At 34.0% G+C, this 6,870-nt stretch overlaps 1 pseudogene across 1 annotated transcript; it reads left to right on the top strand.

Moving 5' to 3' along the window:
• The first annotated feature begins 5,550 nt into the window (after window positions 1-5,550).
• Window positions 5,551-6,067, top strand: LOC116094924 (annotated as a pseudogene). Its single transcript, XR_004120362.1, has one exon. The product of XR_004120362.1 is annotated as a 60S ribosomal protein L27a pseudogene (transcript).
• The last annotated feature ends 803 nt before the right edge of the window (window positions 6,068-6,870 follow it).

The raw sequence follows: 6,870 nt of genomic DNA, 5'->3' as shown, positions 1-6,870 counted from the left end.
TTTCCAGGGAATGACAAACAGAAATCATCACTATAACTCTGAGTGGGCGAACAACCCCTGTACTGTGGCTTCAGCCACTTAAGCAATATAAGAAACATTAAAATTGTTTTACTACATGAAACAATGATACAAATGTTTAAACTTCTCACATGCAGTTTATTCAGGATTGAGCCTACTATACAATGTTCAGAAGAAAGAAAATAAGCACAAAACAACCTTTACTAGACCAGACACTGTGCCACGCAGATCACCCTGACCAGCAGGGAAGAAAGACTAGCACACCAGTTCCTTCCAGCAACAGTTTACTCAGGAGCTGTTAGTTACATGAGAATCAAGGGAGTGACCTCGAATGGTCCGTGAGTGCTGCTTAAATACCCTTCGTAGGACTGCCCATGAGCCCATACCACTTCCCGCACCTTCATAGGCTATAGCCTCATGACGAAAGATCAGACCACTGGCAGGTGCAACCCTCTTGCCAAATAAGGACTTGTTTACTCCTTAGCAGAAGAATGGCAGGCGCCATCTTTAAGGCGCAGCAGCAGCAGCACTCCACAAGACACCAATCTGTAACTTTCCAATTTGGGATAACACTCAATACCCAAATAGCAGAAAAGAGTAGTACTTAATACGGAGTAGGTAAGAACAGGTAGAATCAAAACAATACGGAAGTGCAAAGTTCAAATTTCATGTGCTTCCTGGAGCTGAAGTATTGCAGAGCAAAACAAAGGAACGATTTAAACACTATAAAATCAGGAGTACATAGAAACAGTAGATAATAGAAGTTAAGTTCTTATTCTTATGCACAGAAAATCAAAGTGTGGTGAAATAAACCAAATGGTTTAAACATGCGAAAGAAGTAATTCAGCAGATGCCAATAAGCAGTGCATTTGTTCAGATTGGGTTTTCTCAATATGTTTTCAGGGTGTTTTGTGGGGGTTATATTTTTAACACAATAATCTGCACAGGCATTTACTAAAATCAACTGAAGGTTCAAAACAATTGTATATAGTAAAAAGGTTCAGTGGGACAAGTTATAATATTAAAGCAAAGACTGGAAATTCTCAGAGTAGGACAACGCTACCAGTTCCTTAAGAACATGAAAAATGAGAGTAAATCAGAGGAAAGAAGAGAAGGGATAAAAGTACAATTCTATAGATACACACGCTTATGGACAAAACAAACAATAACGGTGGGATCTGTAGATGGGGTTTTGGTGATGGGAAATGGAAACATTGCCTCCTTGCTTGCTTTTCAATGGGAAAGATAAGCAATATCCCCTTGCATAATGAATTTCTAGGTCACGCTGAGGTGACGTAACAAAGCAGTATCCATTATGACACGTCTGTTGTCTGGTGTTTCCAGTGCCTTTTGAGAGTCTGCTGTGAGCATCAGGATTCAGTGATAGTACTGCAAAAGTCTGAGCGCTGATCCTGAAGGCGTAATTGTCTCATGAATGCCTTCCTGTTGACTGCATTGGTCCCTCAGTCAAATCTGGGAATGAGGCTGGTTAGTGTCACGTATAGAGCAAGCCTCTTACTTTTCTATAACATAATTTCGATATTTTACTTCATTATATTTTAAATAGTGTACATATTTAAATAGTGTACCTATAAAAAAACCAAAATAATGGCAGTAAGATCATTCTTAACATTATGAATTTCCATACACATTAAATTGTCTTTAGTTGTGGTTATACAGAGAAATAGATATTTATTTAAATCCAATTTAAAGATTAGAAAAGATAATTATATCCCATAGTTTAAAAAGAAAAGCAGTTTTTCATTATTGAAGTTAAACAATGTGTGAGGTTTATAAAAACATCTTGATCAGGCATATGCACATACAAAAAATAAGTATAACAATGATTTTCAAGCTAGTTTTAGCTAGATAAAATGAGACATTATCATAAAAATTTAACAAATCATCTCTGACTCTTTTTAGATCATAATAATAAAGGTAATGAGGTTCTTGTAAAACATGAAAATGATCATAAAAGATTATGGAATGGATAAATTTGATCTTTGGTATAGAAAATTTTTACATTAGTCACACAAATATACTATTTCCAAAATTAAAATTAATTCTAATTATACAATGCATATTATACTATATTGATTTTCTATTTTTCTTTATTAAGTTGCAAAAAAATCAATGAAGTGATTTGAATAAAAATTTCTGATAACACGCCTTTTAATTGTTGGCAAATAGGCAAGAAAACAATTTTTATTATCTGTGATTCTTATCCAATTTCTTTGTTTTCTAGAGACATTTCCTCCAGGAATGGGCCCAATTATTGTTTGTCAAATGCACAGTGGTCAGTCTTGAAGTCATAAATATATATATATGGGGGCACACTCATACGTACACATGTAACAGTAATATCAAAGAAAAGGAGACTATTAACCTACATTAACCTATATTAACCTATAGTATGGACATGGAAGGAGTTTGGGATGCTGGGAGTCTCTGGTAGGAGGAAAGGCTGAGGGAATGTGAAGCTACTTTATTTTAATTAAAACCATAAAATTAAAAATAAATAAAACATTGAAAAATTGTCCTAAGGGAACAATACTTTCCACACTAGCTGAATTACAACACAGTTTTTCATATATTTTCATTTCAGATTATCCAAGGATGATTCTAATACAGAATTTTAAAATAAGGTGGATATTAGTTAACTTCATATTATTATTTTGGTTTATAATTTTTTTTTCAAAAAGTCTTTTGAAAATTCAACATACTCATTTTTAAAAAAAATTTAAAATTCGACATTATATTGTCTGTAGAGTTCAAAGGAAATTACATTTTTTCTATGTAAACTACTCTATAAACTATATGTCAAACACTGAAGATCAAAAAAATATGAATCAACTTATAGTTTTATTTTCTCTGCCCCAGTCTTCACCTTCAATCCCTGAGACGTGGGTACAAATGTTCTGGATATATAAGCTAAGACTGGCCACCACATGTCACTCCCTGCATTTTGATTTGTTGTGTTATTTCTTGAATGGTTTTTAACTGGTGCAAGGATCTGTTTCATTGAGGAGTGAAACAAATACTCATATACTAGATATCGAATCCAAAGGGGTTAGCCTAGATATTATGAACATACGAGTAATACATGCAGATGAGCAGATAATGTTTATATATTTAGAGTGCACACAGGCAAAAACACAAATATACACAATTAAGAAAGTAGAGTTTATGAATTGGTGAGAAAGCAAAGGATAGTGCACAGGAAACATTTAGAGGAGGAAGATAAATGAATAAACTATATACTTATATTTAAATTAAAAAATAAATATTTAAATTAACATAAGCCAATGGTTATTTATACCAAGCTACTTTCAGACTGTCATGAGGAGAAGTAAAAATAGATTATTTAAGAAAAAAGATAAAGTAAATTATTATTGGCTTTGTAGAATTAGCCACCCACACAATCAACAAGTGTAATGAAATAATTTCATTTTCGAGTAGATGCATTTGTACTTAAAATGTACAGTTATACTTTTCTTGTCACCACCTACAATATAACTTACTACAACCACAAAGGATAGTGACATGACTATTTGAATAATGAATAGTCAAAGAAATACTGCATGAAGTTGACTTATTAAGGTTTAAGAACATTCAGGATAAAAGAGAAACAAGAGAGTGATCAAAAATTAATGTTGTATTGCTGCCATGGTTTAGTCATTTTACCAAGAAGCATCCATTCATGTCAATAATTTCCATCAATAATCTGAAATTATATATTCAATATTGAGATTTCAAGATTAGTAACTTGATTCATTCAGAAGTTTAAAATATTGTATAAGCCCCATAGATCTCATTGTTGGAGATAAAATAGGTAGAATCGTCCAAGTCATTAATTATTATTTGTCACAGTGGTGGACAGAAATTTTATTATGTACAGGTCAGTTGAGAGTCATAGGCTATTTATTATTTTCATCAATGTCTTGGATGATAGGAATGTCTATGAACTTAGTAATTTACAGTTCTCTTTCATTGGAAAGCCTGATTAAAGCTTTGAAGATCAGGATCAGAATTCAGCATGACCATGATATGACCTCAACCAATTGGAGAGGTGGTTTTAAGCAATGCAGCTCAATAAAAAATATGACAGATATAGTTGTTAAGAAAATTGGGTAGAAAATGAAAATTATAATAATGTAGCAGATATAATAGTGGTGTTAATATGTTTGATAGAGCAGGATTATAGAATGTGATGGAATAAATTATATTGAGATGGTTTGATTAAAAAAAGAAATAATAGTGGGGTTTTTTGTTTATTCTTGGTTTCTTTCCACAAAATAGTGCTATCCTTCCTTCCTTCCTTCCTTCCTTTTTCTCTCCCTCTTTCACTCCCTCTCTCCCTTCTTTTCCCTTCTCTTCCTCCTTCTTGTCTCCTCCTCATTAGCCCTCTCATGACAGGGAGCCCCTTAGGAACCCTTAAAATTATTATAGTACAGGTCAGTACCAAATGTTGATCTTCTGCATTAACCTTCTGAGTATTAAAAACATTATGAGCCTAAATCACTATGTCTTATATATTATCAAATATTTATATACATTATCAATTACCACAGAATCCATATCATAATACATACTCCTGTGAATAAAGTTAAAGAACAAGGAAAATATAATTGTCAATATTAATGCTTATAAAAATTTTGATGTATCACAAATCATAATGGCTTGTATTCCCTGGTAAAAAACACAGTTCGTAGTGACTGTGTTTCAGAGAATCACAGCATATATTAAAGTATGTCTTTCTTCTTTAATTTATAAATGCTATATGCACATTTTCTATATATCTCTATCAACATCTATCTATCTGTCAGCCTACATTCTTAGGTATCTATCAATCCTTAAAAATTATGTTATGTCGGGAGGTGGTGGTGCACGCCTTTAATCCCAGCACTTGGGAGGTAGAGGCAGGTGAATTTCTGAGTTCGAGGCCAGCCTGGTCTACAGAGTGAGTCCCAGGACAGCCAGAGCTATACAGAGAAACCCTGTCTCAAAAAAACCAAAAAAAAAAAAAAAGTTATATGTAGTAATCATGTACTTTTGATAGTTGACAAAATACATTTCTAACTATAGTATTATCTATCTGAAGTATGAGATCAAAAAGCTAAATAGTAGAAAAATTTCCAGACTTCTTTTTCTTAGTAAATTTTAGAAGAGAGGTTAGCAGGTTTGCTACAAGTTTCTTAGTTTTAGTTTTTATGAAATAGAAATCCAAGTATATTAAGAGAAAATAACTTATTTCTAAAAACAATCATTCTGTTCTTTTCCTTTCAATCCCTTCTTTCAAGCTTACCAATTGAGACAACAGTGTAGAATACTATACTTGTTTGCTGAAGTATTTCATGTGAACAAGAGTTTCTACTGTGAACCAAGCACATTAGTGACATCATCTCTCCCAGGCAACAGTGATAGCCATGTCTCACATGGTAAGGGCACTCATGATGGACACATCTTTACTATAAAAGTGTACAGGTGTCTGCAGATCTAATTCAGTGATAGCGATAATGACTTTTTGAGACTATAAGACATTACCCGCTCTTTCCTTTCTGCCACTGCCATGCCATCCAGACTGAGGAAGACCCGGAAACTCCGGGGCCACGTGAGCCACGGCCACGGCCGCATCAGTAAGCACCGCAAGCACCCAGGAGGCCGAGGGAATGCTGGAGGCATGCATCACCACAGGATCAACTTTGACAAATATCATCCAGGTTACTTTGGGAAAGTTGGTATGAGGCATTACCATTTGAAGAGGAACCAGAGCTTTTGCCCAACTGTCAACCTGGATAAATTGTGGACGTTGGTCAGCGAGCAGACACGGGTCAATGCAGCAAAAAACAAGACTGGAGCTGCTCCCATCATTGATGTTGTTCGATCCGGCTACTACAAAGTTCTGGGCAAGGGAAAGCTCCCTAAACAACCAGTCATCGTGAAGGCCGAATTCTTCAGCAGAAGAGCTGAAGAGAAGATTAAGGGTGTTGGGGGGGGGGGTGTGTTCTGGTGGCTTAAAAGCCACGCCAGAGGTTAATTAAATGCTAACATTTAAAAAAAAAAGAAAAAAAGACATTACCCGATGTTATATGCTTGCTTTGTATTTTCTTTTCTTTGTTTACACTGTTTTAATTACTTTGGCTCCTACTCCAAAAGTGAAATTCGCAATATGTTTGAAATTCCTTGAAAATGTCATACAATGGGCTTTGGTTGCATTCACCTCCCAACTTTCTACCCCAGCCTTCTGTGCTTCCTAGTGTCATGTCCTCTTTAACACAGTGATTCTGACGTTTTCTCTTCATATACTCCTCAGTATAGACCTATCCATCCAAGAGCTGTCATCCTACTAGTGGCCATATCCTCAAAGCATGCTGTCTGGATTGCTTGTTCTCATTTTATTTATTTATTTATTTATTTATTTATTTATTTATTTATTTATTTACTTACTTACTTACTTACTTATTCACTACTTACTTACTTATTTACTTATTCATTCATTCATTCCCTTTTAAGCAAGTCTTTTGCATATAACCATGGATGCTATTATCTTGTGATCATTGTGTCCCTGTCAACCAGCAGTATTTTTCTATACAATGTATTTTTTAAAGAGCCCAATTATTAGAAAGTGATATGAAATATATATTACTGTGGTAGAATTCTCAGGAATGCTAAAATCTCAATGTTGGTCATATAGCAATAAAATCCTATCTTTCAGTTTTGGGCAGTTAATTTTATATTGAAAAAAATAAGATTTATTATTCTGAATAATCCTCAACTTTTACAAAACAGATTTAGACATCTATATCCACTAGTAATATTATATATACATTTATATATTTCTATATTGATGAT

This window comes from Mastomys coucha, unplaced genomic scaffold (genome assembly GCF_008632895.1).
Source record: "Mastomys coucha isolate ucsf_1 unplaced genomic scaffold, UCSF_Mcou_1 pScaffold17, whole genome shotgun sequence".
In the NCBI taxonomy this organism is placed as follows: domain Eukaryota; kingdom Metazoa; phylum Chordata; class Mammalia; order Rodentia; family Muridae; genus Mastomys; species Mastomys coucha.
This window is presented reverse-complemented; position numbering and strand designations above follow the sequence as displayed.